Here is a 14,373-nt window from a genome sequence, read left to right on the forward strand (position 1 = left end):
CCAAATTTTGAACACATTCTGGCCTTGTCAAATTCATAGGGGTCAGTAATTCCTTTTAGACCGTAATGTTGAGCTGAGCTGAAAATTCTCTGAGGATTGTTCCCCTCCCAGGGCAATTTTGCATTATTTGAGAAAATGAAGTCTCCCTTATTCACGCTTCTTAGTTACCGGCAAGTACGGAAAGGTGCTCCAAAAGTCTTACTTTAGCCAAATTCTCTAGCTGGCCCATTTCCCACACCAAGATGACTGACTTTTGCCGTCTTCTGTGACCCTTCTGTCACTTTAGTCAGGCAATTTTTCAGCTCCCAAGAAGCAGTTGCAGAACCAGGAATTAATTTGCTGCATCATCATCTTCTGCAATATCAAACACTATGTAACTAGAGAAATACAAGAAAACACATCCGTCTCTTTTTAGGCTGTATTTGTAGGCGTTTTCAGGTTACATCAATCTATTTTTAGACTAAATATCTAACCTTTTCACTCACCTCTGGGACCAGTGCCAGAATGTTGGGTTCAGGCTGTGCAAGTGAGGGAGAGAACATGGATATTTCCCTTACCAGACATAGGGTGTTGCTGCCCTAGAGCCAGCAGTCTCCAATGTCTCAGTCTCCAGCACACAGGACAGGATGAGAGCTAGACTGGCAGGTCATATGCAGAGATAATGGTCATTTTAGGTCTTCTAGCATGGACAGAGCTGGAGTGTGCCCTCTCCTTGGACACCTTTGACCATAGGGGTTTTGTTGGTGGCGTGGCCTCATCCTCCCTAGCAGCACAGTGCCAGCACTTTGCTCTTTGCTGGGGGTCACAAACACAAGTGATTCCCAAGCAGCATGAGATGCCAGCAGTAGTACAGGCACTGGGTTCCTGGGGCAGAATTGACCCTGTGGCATTGTGCTGTGACAGCAGGGAAGTTACCCTAGGCAGCCAGGACTTGGATATGGGAGCTGACTCCGCTCACAAGAGCCAGCAGGGTGCGTGTAATGGTTCTGCAACCAGAAGACCAAGCACATATCACTTACAGTTACATAGTCACCAGTAACACAAGACCTGGCAGCTCCTCGAGGATGAGCAGAGGTTTGGAAATCAAAGATAATTTTCATGCCTGGGCATTTCCACTGTAGCCACTGGGAACCTTTGACTGTATTCTGCAAATGGAATAAGGCAACCAGAAGTGTTTTAGAACAGTGGGAAGAATCATCCTCCTCCAACTGACAGCATTTTTTTTACCATTTGCTAGAGGATGACTACACTCCCCCTTAAAGTGCGACTTTCCTTCATTATAGAAATGCTTTACTTTTTTTCTTCCCTTTAAAAGCCATTGGAATGTGGACAATGAACAATTTCACATTTAGAAGCCAACTTTTCATCAGGGTTTATCCTTTTGATTTGGAAACTGGCTCATTTAAGATGGAAAATTCTGTGAAATGTTGCAATAAAAGAGGCTCTGTTTTTGCATTAACTAAAAAATGTGCACACAGAAACGCAAATGATACAAAACCAAACAAAGATGTGCCCAGCCCATAAGCTCCAAGTTGCTTAGAACTTCTTATTTCAAGTACAAATGCCACATAGATCCTTGCCATCTCTACTGATAATCCAAACTGCCACCCAACAACAACATAACATTTCCACTAGGCACTATATTTTTCCCTGCAAAACATAACTCAGTGAATGCGGCTTCAGCTGCCTAAATGTCATCTCAACCTTTTGCAATGTGCTGTAAACTTTCAAGGTACTAGTCATATGTCATAAACTCAAAGGTTTCTGGATTTGCTTTATGACTAAAATGTTCCTGGGCAAAAACAATTCACTAAGGAAGAAATCCTATCCTCTGGGTTTTTTTGCTGATTCTCTAGAAGTAGCTTCTCACTGATTTTCCCCTTCCCCCATTTCTTGCCTACCTCTCTATGCATGCCATTTTACTTTACAAATTAGATCCATCCCAGTTCCAGCAATCAGAAATGGGAGTATCTTGCTTTTCTGTATTGCAAAGTAGAGCACTAATTGCACAGGGGAAGAAAAAAAGAACAAAAAAATAAAAAAATTTAAAAAAAAAAAGAGAGAGAGAATCCAAATCCAGGATAGGCTTCTGGCCAAAGCAGCTCAGATTTTCCATCCTGTCTGGAACTGAGACATGAAAAGCACAGGTTAGGACTGGGCAGCAGCCTCCAACAGCAGAAACCCTATTCTGGCAATCTTCTTTCCAAAGTTTGTGCATGAGTCTCAAGTTATGGGCTTTTAGACCAAATACAGTAAAACCAGGTACAAGGAGGACACATGCAGAGGCTGAATCAAAGTTTGTGGGGAGGGTAAATTTTTTACATTCATATGAATCCCACATACACTTGCCGGCAGATATTTATAGAGCATGACTGTATGGCCTCTGATCTACAGTCAAGAAGTGGGATAAGTTACATGAATTCAGTGCTTTCAGTCCAACATAATTTCCTTTCAACACCATGACCAAATTACCTTGATTTTCTCACCTGTAAAATGTGGTAATACTTATCCCTTTTATAGGGGATAGTCTTATAAACATTAGTTAAAATATCTGAAGAACCATCGACTTCATACTGTATAATAACTTTCTCTGTACTAGCTGGTGTTACACTGGAGGAGCTGAAAACTACACTGGCAAAGTGCAGGAGAAAGGAAGAGTAATTTCCTGTTGCTGTGATGTACTCTGAAAGTGTGACTAAGAACATAAAACCAAGGGACCTTGCAAAAAAAAACCACCATTTTTAGCCTGCTTTCCCCCTGTTCACCCAGCTGTGCTCATGCAATGCCATGGTCCTCAGTAAAGGTGTGCAAGGAGAACCCAGTCCTTTTACCTAAAACCAATTTTTCTTAGTTTCCAGAGCAGCTTTTGTGCTGTACGCCAGCACCTCTCCTATCCCACAAGCCCGTTCTGTGTGTAGTTGTCCCCTCTGGTTGCAGAATAAATTAGAGAAGCCACCACAGTGCAGCTGAGAAAGCAATGGAAAATCCAGCCAGCCAGGAAGCTTTTTCTTCTGAATGTCTGTGAAGTTCTCCACATTTGGCAAGCTTTGCAAACTCAGTAGTGGGAACCGAAAAGGAAAAACCATCACGTACAATTTTGCTATGGCTTGCAAAAGTGAAATAAATCAAGAGATAAAACAGCAAGGCATCTGTGATACAAGGTTTGCCTTATGAATGTTTAAAACATTTAATCTCTCTTCCTCTGGCAAACAAGTCTGGTTGCTGGGAGTTCATTATTATGTCTATTTTGTAAGGTATAATCACTTACATCTCAAGAAATTTCTGGCTGTGTTACATATTTTCCTTCAAATGGCCTGGCTGTATCTCCATACACATCCTCTCTTCCATCTCTTCACGTGGAGCGATGACAAATAGCATATCTTAGATTACTGTGGGAGACCTGGGGAGACACCATGACCCCAGCATGAAGCTGAGACTTTACCAACAGCTCATGGCCCTGGCAGACTGCAGAGATGAGACAAGTAAAGGGTGAAAGAGGGGTCAGCAAAAGCCCAGCATGTATTTGCAAATTGGTGGAAGACATGAAAATAGATGCTGCTGCCTCACCTTATTCAGTTCTACATGGACTCCTCTTTGTCTCCAAATCCTAGTTTTCCCAGGGATCGTGCAGGGATCCCTGCCACCATTAGGTCTGCATTGTGCCCATTGTTAGAACTTAGCTATGGCTGTTTAATTCCAATTAATCTGTATGTTTTAAACTTCTTCCAAAACAAGGAGTTTATGCCTTAAAACGACTTCTAGAAACAGAATCACAGAATCACCAAGGCTGGAAAAGACCTCAAAGGTCATCAAGTTCAACCTGTCACCACAGACCTCATGACTAAACCACAGCACCAAGTGCCTCATCCAATCCCCTCTTGAACACCTCCAGGGATGGTGACTCCACCACCTCCCTGGGCAGCCCATTCCAATGGTTAATAACTCTCTCAGGGAAGAACTTTCTCCTCACCTTGAGCCTAAACTTCCCCTGGTGCAGCTTGAGACTGTGTCCTCTTGTTCTGGTGCTGGTTGCTTGGGAGAAGAGACCAACCCCTTCCTGGCTACTACCACCCTTCAGGTAGTTGTAGACAGCTCTCCTTTGGGGAGGTATTTCTTTTGCTTGAAGAGAAAATGTCCCAATATTTTCCTGCTCTAGTTGGGCAGTTGGACTACATGACCTTCAGAGGTCCCTTCCAACACCTACCATTCTTTGATAACTCTCTTCTGTTGCCAGGCACCAAGACCAGACGCAGTGTCACGCTGCTCCCTCAGCATTTCCTAAGGGACTCACACATCTCAGGCTATGGCCTTTACCTTCAGTTTCCCATTCTCAATCCATCCTGTCTGCTTGAATTCATTCAAAGGTGTAAGAAGAAAAACCTCTGGGGACAGTCTTGTCCTGCACTGCACCCACTGCTGTAAAACCTCTTCTGCCAAACTACTGGTTCTTATCAGCCATCACACCTTAAAGTATAGAAGGTGTGTCTAATATTAGCCAGGAAATGTCACAGGGAAGACCTGGACTTTTTCAGCTAATCGGTATTAATAACTTCCTATGTCTGAAGACAGCCCATAGGAAATGCAGCCTGACTCATCTACTCTCTAATTAGATGAGCTCCTCGAAAAAGTGCAGGTGGCTGCACCACACATTAGCCAAGGTGCAGAATACACTTCTGGCCAAAGGGCAGATAACAGCAGCAATAATTTCCTTCCACTGATACAGTATAAAAAACAGTATTTCTGACAGGTTTGGCATCTGGCTGAGGCTGGAAACTCAAGAAGTCATTTTCTTTCTGCTTATCTCACTCAGGGGAAAACTGTAATATGCACAAAGTCTTGATTTATTTTTTACACTCTCAGAAATTACTGGCAAACAATAATGCAGTGAAATTCCATGAAATACAGAAGATAATCAGGTCTATTTGCTGCATGGGTTATACCTAGACTGTGATTCTTACCAAAGATATTTGTTTCCTGTGTTCTTTATTCCTGCCAGGTTCAGCCATATATCACTTTTATGTATCTAAAGGCCATGGTGTAATGCAATATGAAGCTATGAATGGTATAAAGTTACATGTTCTCCATCGATTTTCCATTGTGTCCATTATCTTTAATGCTGGAATGCAAGTTAGTGCAAGGGCCGGAAGCCTCCACACCTCCACGCCGGCTGCTGCCTTATGAAAACCATCCCCTGGGGGCAGATAAAATCAGCTGCAAGTTGCAGAGAGGAGACAGGAGCTCCCCAAAGTGTCCACCTTAGCGGGGGAGTGGGTGACTTGCCTGTCTGTAGGAAAGAGAATGAGAAGGTAGGCTTAGGGAGGGGGACATGAGTGGCTTGGAGGAAACCGGAAAAGGGATAGAAGTAAAGGTAGGGGAAGGAAAGAAGGAGATTGAGGGAGAATGACAGCTCTCCCTCAAGGCTTCTAATCAGTGGAGAAATGGTTTTTGCACGCATAAAGAACTAAAAGAAAAATATTTGTGGACCATGATGTGGCTGTGACGCTGCTGTTCCCTGCTACAAAGCCACAGAGTCATAGAATTGTTTTGGTAGGAAAATACCTCTAAGATCAAGCCCAACCATCAACCTAAGACCACCACAGCCCCTAAACCATGTCCTGAAGTACCATGTTTACATGTCTCTTGAGCATCTCCAGGGATGCTGACTCCACCACATCTCTGGGCAACCTATTCCAATGCCTGACCACTCCCCCAGACACCATCAGCATTGCTTCATGGGAGAGAAGCAGAGAATCACAGAATTGCCTAGACTGGAAAAGACCTTTAAGGTCATCAAGTCAAATCATTAGCCTAACTTTGGCAATCCTTAACTAAGCCACATCCCTAAGCACTACGTCTATGTGACATGTATCTCTGGGGGTGGGGACTCCACCACTTCCCTGGGCAAGCCATTCCAATGCCTAAGAACCCATTCAGGAAAGAAATTCTTCCTAATATCCAACTTAAACATCCCTTGGCACAAGTTGAGGCCATTTCCTCTTGCTCCAACACTTATTACTAGGTAGAACAGACCAACCCCCACCTCCCTACAAACTCCTTTCAGGTAACTGTAGAAAGAAGTAAGGTTTCCTGGCAGTCTCCTTTCCTCCAGGCTAAACAACCCCAGTTCTCTCAGACACTCCTCATAAAATTTGTTCTCTAGACCCTTTACCAGCTTCATTGCCCTTCTCTGGACATGCTCTAGCACCAAAATGTCCTTCTTCTAGAGAGGGCCCCAAAACTGAACACAGTACTCAAGATGCAGATTCACTAGTGCTGGGGTAAACACACCCCTAGTCTTGCTGATCACACTATTCCTCATATATGCCAGCACGCTGCTAGCCCTCTTGGCCACCCACACACACTGCTGGTTTATGTTCAGCCAGCTATCAATCAGCACTCCTAGAACCCTCTCTGCTGAGCAGCTTTCCAGCCATGACTTCCCAAGCTTGTAGTGCTGCTGGAGGTTGTAATGGACAAAGTGTAGAAGGCATCTGGCCTTTTCGAAACTCATACGATCAGTCTTAGCCCATTGACCTAGTTTGTCTAGATCACTCTGCAAAGCCTCCCTACCCTCAAGCAAATCAACACTTCCAACCAACCAGCTTGGTGTCATCTGGAACTTAGTTAGGGTGCACTCAATCCCCTCATCCAAGTCATCAATAAAGGTATTAGACAGGATTGGCCCCAGTACTGATCTATGAAACCAATCTTTCATACACCATCACAAAAGAGCAGCAGCCAAGGGTGCTCAAAATCTATTGCTCCCCAATGCTGGGTCTTGTGGAAAGCAAGCTGCGGGCTTGCTGCCATTCCTGCCCAGCCCCATGGCCAGGATGAGTAGGAAGACTGCTATCAGGCAGCACTGGATCTTGTCACCATGGTAGCACAAGCCAAAGGCTGAGCATCGGCATTCAGAGTGAGGAAGATGAGCAGGTTGGGAGGATGCAGGTGCTTGGGAGGAAGCAGGATGCTCAGGAGCTTTGCCACCCAGATGGGCCCAGTTGCACTAGCTCTCTAACAAGCTTCCTAAATCCCATTTTTTAAGGCCACGTGTTAACAGAAAACAACTGTTCAGATTTAGCAAGTTCCAGCACCACTTTCACCCTTGCTACTTCTGGGCCACAGGAGTACGAAACACTCCTGCCACTTCATTTGTCATTCCTCTTTGAAAGAGCTAGAGTGGTTAGTCATGTGAATAGTCTCTTTGGATAATCCCACCAAGCAATCCCAGCAGGGCTGCTTGGTGTGTGATTAACTGCTCCTGCTGGGAGGCCACAGCTTTCCATCGGGAAGGCAAAGGACTCCCCAGTTTAGTATTCTTAACTCTGCACACACTGCTGCTGCCCTGTAATGTATTTTAAGATCAAAATTCTTTTGCAGGACAACTGACCTGTTCATCTTTGTCTGGTCTTTACTGCTCTGGCTGCTCTTGTTGACATCTGTAACTAATTCATGACCTATGAAGCCAACCTGTGACCAATACACACAAAAAAAATATCTTTATTAAACCCTGATGTTGCTCAGAAAAGCTGCTCAAGAAGAACTGGCTCTGAGTAAGTCCATAGGATGACATTTCTGGAATGAGCATCTCATCCCAGCTTAGCTTGAAACACATCAGCTCACAGCCATGGACAAGCCACCTTGCCTCACCTGTAACCTTGGGGACAAAACTTAGGGACCTTCATGAAAATTTCCTTTCAGTTATTTGGCCTTGTAGAGAAAAGGCTCGAGAGTAAATCCTTTCCAGCTAGGACGAGAAAAATCTGGTGCCCTGGTTTGCCGGTTTAGCAGTGGGGGAAGCAGCAGCCAGGCTCCTTCCCGCCTGTCCCCTCGCTATACTTGTGCCTACGTGCAAGTGCTGCACAGCAGGACCCCTTTTCTCCTTTAAACAGCCAATTAAATCCTACTTTGGCACTTAGCACATGACATCAACTGGCAGTACTTAAGCTGCCTAGCACAGTGTGAATTTAATTTGATAAAGGGGCAACTAATAAAGATCTTGGAAGGCTGGTTAAAGTTCATTAAGCCTTTCCTTTCAAGGTACGCTTCCAGCAAAAAACTTGCATCTATTTTTTTTCTTTTTCTAAAAGCTGCGTTATATCCTGCCACCAGGAAAAGGCGCCTGTGTCACATCTCGACAGGGTATATTTAAAATCTCACTGTCAAAGCCATGTCAGCCCTTGGTTCTTTGCCCAGAAATGTGCAGAAAGAAAAATAAAAGCCCCTTTCCCTGAGTGCAGGGCAAGGAGTGCAACACGGGTTGGTGCAGGCAGGCTCCTGAGAAGGGAACTGAGCTTCTGTCACACTGAGCTGTATTCATCCTCTGTCTCTTGAGCCATCCCCAGTACCAGATGGCTTTCATAAAACAGATGAGGAGGCTCCTCTGAGTGCACTGCTTTAATGAAGCCCGTATGGCTGACTCATGTAATAAGTATTTAATCACGCCGATGAAAATAATTTTAAAAACTTCCACCACACACAGTGCTGTTCCCTGCACAGCGGTGGAGCTGATAACACATCACAGGCAAGGAACCTCCACTTTCCAGAGCATCTCCAGGTGCTTCCCTTGACTTTCATCGAGGGGTTACAGATGCAGGCACACATTTGTGCGTTGCCACCCTCTAACAAGGACTTGTGTTCATCTTTGAAAATACTCATCAAATCACCTACAGAAGTGCCACAAAAAGAACTGATTTAAGCTCCACATTCCCATGCAGCTGTTTCAGCGGTCACTCAAGGGTTAACACTTGCATGTTTATATCTTCTCATTACTTTCTGTTGTGTGCTCTCAAATGGCCTTGCCTTAAAAATTCGCAGAGCATAAGTGTCTCCATTTGTAAACAGAGAAATGCCACAATACCTTGCAAATACTGAGCCACCTTAGGTGGAAATTGCTCCTCTTGTCAGCAGAAGTCATCCTCAGTACCACTCAGAACATAAGGCACCACAATTTCCAGAGCATGGACCTAAATGAACACATGTAAGACCATCACACAGCAACTGGTAGTCCACACAATTTCAGTGCATCTTAAGTCAGCTCCAAAAATTCAGTTCTCCTCCTATTCTCCAGAGAAAACCCAGAGGTGATGGTTCCTTTAAGCATCAAAGGAGTGGGAGTGGCCCTCCCAGGGGCAAGGCTGGGGGGATTGGGCCTGTTTTCATGTGCTGTTGTCACTCAGTCCCACATGGGCTAGAAGACTCAATGTCAAGTTTTGAACTGATTACTTGATGGACAGGGTCCACAAATCATTACCTTGGAGGGTAAGGAAGGGCTGGAAAAGTTAATGAGGTCTGAGACTGAGAAAGGCCACCTTCCATGGGCTGCAACGCAGAGAAAGTTAAAGATGCTCTGACAGGTACTGAGTTTGTTTCCATGGAAGAAACAAAGGAAACTGAATTCATGTTGTTATGTTTGTCCTTACCTTTACAACCAGCTCAACATCTTCAGCAGCTCTGGGAAAAAGATGATGATGGATCCCATATTGTTCTGCTCAGGCTCCTGGCCACAGATAGAGAGAAGTACCTCTGGGTTTATCCACCTGGAATTTTGTGTATAAATTATTTATTTATTTTTAATCAGTTGAGTTAGATCAAATTTTAAGTGTTCAGGGCAAAGCTACTTGAAGAGCTTTGATCTGTACTATTATCTTCTCTGGATTCTAGAAACATTGAAAGCTGAAGGTGTGTTTGCAGCATCTTAGCAGTTGCAAGGTCATTTACATCAGATAAGAAATGAAACAAAAACTCCACTTTGTGTCATTAATAGCCAGTCCTTTTGTAAGCAATTCATTGTTCAAATTACTAAAATGTGGCACAGCATTCATGGCTTTAGGTTTAAGTTGCTTCACTTGATTTTACAACAGACACGTTCTGATTTCCAAACATGCACACATGTTGCAAAGGCACCAGTATAGGCTGAACAGAAAGATGTCTGTGATTCTGCCTCACCCAGCCGTAAATTGTGTGCCCAAGAATTACTCCATGCTTTCTCATTGACTGAGGTCGTGCACAGTAGGTGCTGCTAGAAAGAGTTGTTCCTTGGTGGTTGAGTTTTAGTCTTCAAGACTGGGAAGTCCTCGAGACTGAGAAGTGTTCTGGTTAACTTTGAATAATATTGCTGCACCATTTAGATATATGCACCTCCAAATAACTGGAGCAGTATAGTCTTTAGGGACTCAATAACAAAATCCAGAGTTCACTTTATACAAGTGTTTCACTCTCCCATTTGTGATCTTATGAATTTTGATGCTGCAGGATCAAATCCCACAAGTGCAGGAATTCTGCACCCCTCCTTGTACATCACTTCAGAGCACCTAATTAAGATGTCAACATGACTTTTCAGAAGAGCACCTAAAACAGAAGAACACTGTAACATTGGAGAGGTCTAAATTTCCTTGGTTATGACTTCAAACTCCAAAGCTAAAGGACACCATGAAGAGAGTTTAATGCCTATAAATCTTACAGTGTGAACTGATTCATGACTCAGACAGAGTGTCCAAACTCCTAAGAGTCAGGAGAACAACCCTTTAAAATACAGTTTGCTACTATCACTGGAAACCTTAAACCACTGGCTTCACACTCAGAAGGTTTAAACTGCAGATGGCAGGACAGGATTTATGTGTTCCTCTGAACAGAATACATCAGGGTAGGAAAACTTGACCCGGCAGCTTTGAGACATGCCTGCTATAAATAACCAATTGATTGGCTGGCTTGCAAAGCCATTAGCAGGCATGAGGTGCCTGCTGAGATTCAGACATGGCATAAAATGCTGGGGGTGCCAGCAAAATGGACACAGCCAGTGGCTATGCAGTCGTCTTTCAGCAGATTGCTCAGGAGGGCTCGTGAGAAATGGAGGGGCTTTCATCTCACTGGTTTGACACCACAGACCTGGAAGGGGAAGAAATGAGAGATAAAATGACACCTTGTGCTTGAGTACTAAATCATCTGGATGAGTAAAAGTATTTCGGATGAAGTTGGAGATCTTGCCTGGACAGTTGCAGATGATGAGTCTTTTCTGCTGTAAATCACCACAGCTGACAAATGGCTCTGATAGGTCTGAGCTAATGGGGCTTTCCACCATCTGAAAAGTGGCAGCAGCAGTTATAGGAGGGAATTTGATCACTCTGAGTGCAGGCTACCAGGTGAGAGTACCAGAGGTTATGTTTTACTATCTGAGAATGGACCATTTCTACTTTTTTCCTCTATCCCTTTTCCCTCCCAAAGAGCACATGTGATACATCCATCCATCTTCACTCTCACTGCTGCAGCCACAGTTTCTGGACATGGGTTCATCTTTTTTCACTGTCCCACTCTGACAGCAAGGGAATGAACACTGAAAGGCCCCTGGAGCTCTGCCTACCAAGTCTTTCATTTTGGAGAAGAGTGAGCAGTAGGAAACAGCAGACATGATGCTGGCCTAGCCCAAACGCTTATTTATACCAATCTGAGACAATCATGCAAGTGAGCAGAAACCTGGAAGTATATGGCTACATGAACAGCAGTGCAATGATGAGGCAGAGCCAGCTCCTCAGAGAGGCTGCATCTTCCTGTGAACAGGCAAAGATGGGGCATTGTTGCAGTATCAACATGGAAATGAGAGATAAAAGGTGGGTAGAAGAATGTCAGCATGTGCAACTATATTCAGTCTCATCCTGCTTGGGGTCTCAAGTTCTTTCCAAACTGCTCCTACTCATGGGAGTAGTGGGCCAGTTTACAAGGAGCTGGGTGGGTATCTCCTCCTCTAGCCAGATCACCTCATGTGAGGCTTTTAGAGAAGCCAGAAAGTTCTGCACTAGCACTGTCACCACTCCAACACATTTGCTCCTTCAGAACCAGAAGATTCCTTCACTATGTAGGACCTGGTTCCCTGATGCAGTTTTTTCATTTTATTGACCCATCATCTCTTGGGGGTTTTTGTCCAGAGCGTAAAGGCCTAGAAAGGAAGAACTGATCCCAAATAAATGTAGTTACACAGTATACAAATATGCATTAGCCAAGTAGTGGCATACTGCTCCCCAGGTGGTTTCCTGGTGGCCCCTAAAACGTCAGAAATGGCAAGCAACAGCTGAGGATTCATCTGTGTACATCACTGGCCCTATTCCTATAAACTACAAGACCATATGAGGATGACTGTGCCTAAAGTCTCAGTAGCTAATAGCAGGTTTTACTGTAGTACCCTGCTGTCCCAGTAATGTCTTTCAAAGAGGAGAAATATCTTAATCTCCCCAACCATCTCTTCTTCTCCCATTTTAATACCACCAAGACACTTACAGTGCTATCAGAAGCATCATCTGCTTCAGCAAACCTTCCAGCAGAGCAGTCTGCAGAACAATGAGCACTGTGGGAGCAAAGACTTTACCCATGCTCAGAGCACAGTCCCCTGGAATTCATGGCATCATTTTAGTCAGTGCATTCAGAACAGTGAGGGTTGGCATTGCTGGAGACTGCTGTATTCATGAGTCCTCTTCACACTGCTCTGGGCCATGGAGTCTAGAACTGGGAGATGAAGAAACAGGTACAGGGGAAAAAGGAAATCCGGTAAATACTTCAGTTTTCAGTGGTGCCCAGTGATAGGACAAGAGGTAACAGGCACAAACTTCAACACAGTAGGAGCCTTTTTACTTTGAGGGTGGTAGAACACTGGAACAGGCTGCTCAGGCAGGTGGTAGAGTCTCCACCTTTTGAATGGAGTCATTCAAAACCCACCTGGATGCTGTCCTGTGCAACCTGCTCTAGATGAACATGCCCTGGCAAGGGGCATGGATTAGATGATCCCCAGGTGTCCCTTCCACCCCCTACCATTCAATGATTCTGTGATTTCCTACCTATGTAAAATGGAAAGATGGGAGCTTTGAAAACAAGTATCAGGAAGGGAAGTTGTCCCACACCTAGCCAGCTTCTGGCCCACAATGGTTCAGGGTCTGCTGAAGACAGATGCTGCATCCATATGGCTTCTGTAGTGAGCAGGCACTGTTTGTGCTGCTTGTCAGGAGTTTGTTTAATCCTGCACTTTGGAAGTTTCAGCCACCACAACATCACTAACAAGGTATTCTGCAGTGCTGTGAAGCCTGTTAGAGAAGTGGTTCCTCCTGCTTGCCTTCAGCTCGCTCTTGGGGAAATTCTTTAGGCCACAACTAGTCCTGGCTTTATAGGATAAAGCAAGTACCAGTTTCATGTTCAATTTATAACTACCAAGGCTTCAGTCCATGTCCAATCCTTGCTAGCTTCTTTCCAACTAAGTCCCTTACTCTCTTTGAACTGCCCAATTTTTAGAAAGCAAACACTACATTTTGTACAAATATTTTGCTACAGGGGAGAAAATACTTGATGTTGGCAGTGTCATTTTAATACACACAGGGCAAATGTTTATCAATACATACCTGCACACAGACAGGGTGCCTGTCAAAACACATTCAAAGGATACCTAGGTTCTTTCATGTATTACACACTCGGAGTGAAAATAACCAGCTATATTTAACCCACATCCAAGCCCAGACTAAATTATTTTAAAGGTCAGTTAAAGTACAGAAAATCTCACTAGCTAAGAGATAAAAAGCTGCCATCACCTGCAGTTCCAAGAGCTTTAACAGAACTAAAGCACGGAACAAGAAATCGTAATTAAGTACACTTTCATATAAAAATCATTGACAACTCCCAAGATTCCGTACCTGCCAAGACCTGAATTCAGATGACTGCGTTTGGCCTACAGCAGTTGGTGGAAACTCCATCACTCACCACGCTGATGTAGTTGTTTGGAAACCAACGGCTCTTGGCAGAGAAAATACATTTCAGCTTCTGTTGAATGACTGCACATATGATGAGCAGAAGACAAGATAGGCCAATAGCTGGTGCTCAGATTTGGATTATGTTTTGGCTGGTGCTTAAAGTTCAGGTCTGAGGCCAAGTGAAGGCTAGAATTTACTCTGCAATGCAATCCTGAAATCACAAGGGCTCTCCTCTTCAGGCCCTGGACTCAGTGGCAGAGACCTGGGGGGTATTTTCTCCCTCGCGATTGTGAGTCCGTCGGTTTGGCAGGCGCCGCTGCGCTTGCTGCATTCCTGTTCTTTGGCCCTGTGTGAGTCAGTTCTGGAAAACTCTTATTTGACCACAACTGGAAAAGAAAGAGAGAAAAAAAACTGAGCCAAAACCCACAGATCAAATTCTTTGGACAGGTTTGAACCACAGAGGCCAGTTTTGCGCCCTGACTGCCTGCATGATCTCAGCTCAGAGATCCCGGTGCGCTCCCTGCAGCAGCCACAAACAGCCGAGCTCGTGTAGCTGAGACCCTGCTGCAGCCACCCAGCCTGAGCCAGGCAGGCAATCGCCGTCCAACCTGGAGAGCAATCAACTCAGTGAGCCAAATCCCCAAAGAAA

Source organism: Melanerpes formicivorus, unplaced genomic scaffold (genome assembly GCF_026170545.1).
Source record: "Melanerpes formicivorus ecotype bairdi unplaced genomic scaffold, bMelFor1.0.p_v2 SCAF_17, whole genome shotgun sequence".
NCBI lineage: Eukaryota > Metazoa > Chordata > Aves > Piciformes > Picidae > Melanerpes > Melanerpes formicivorus.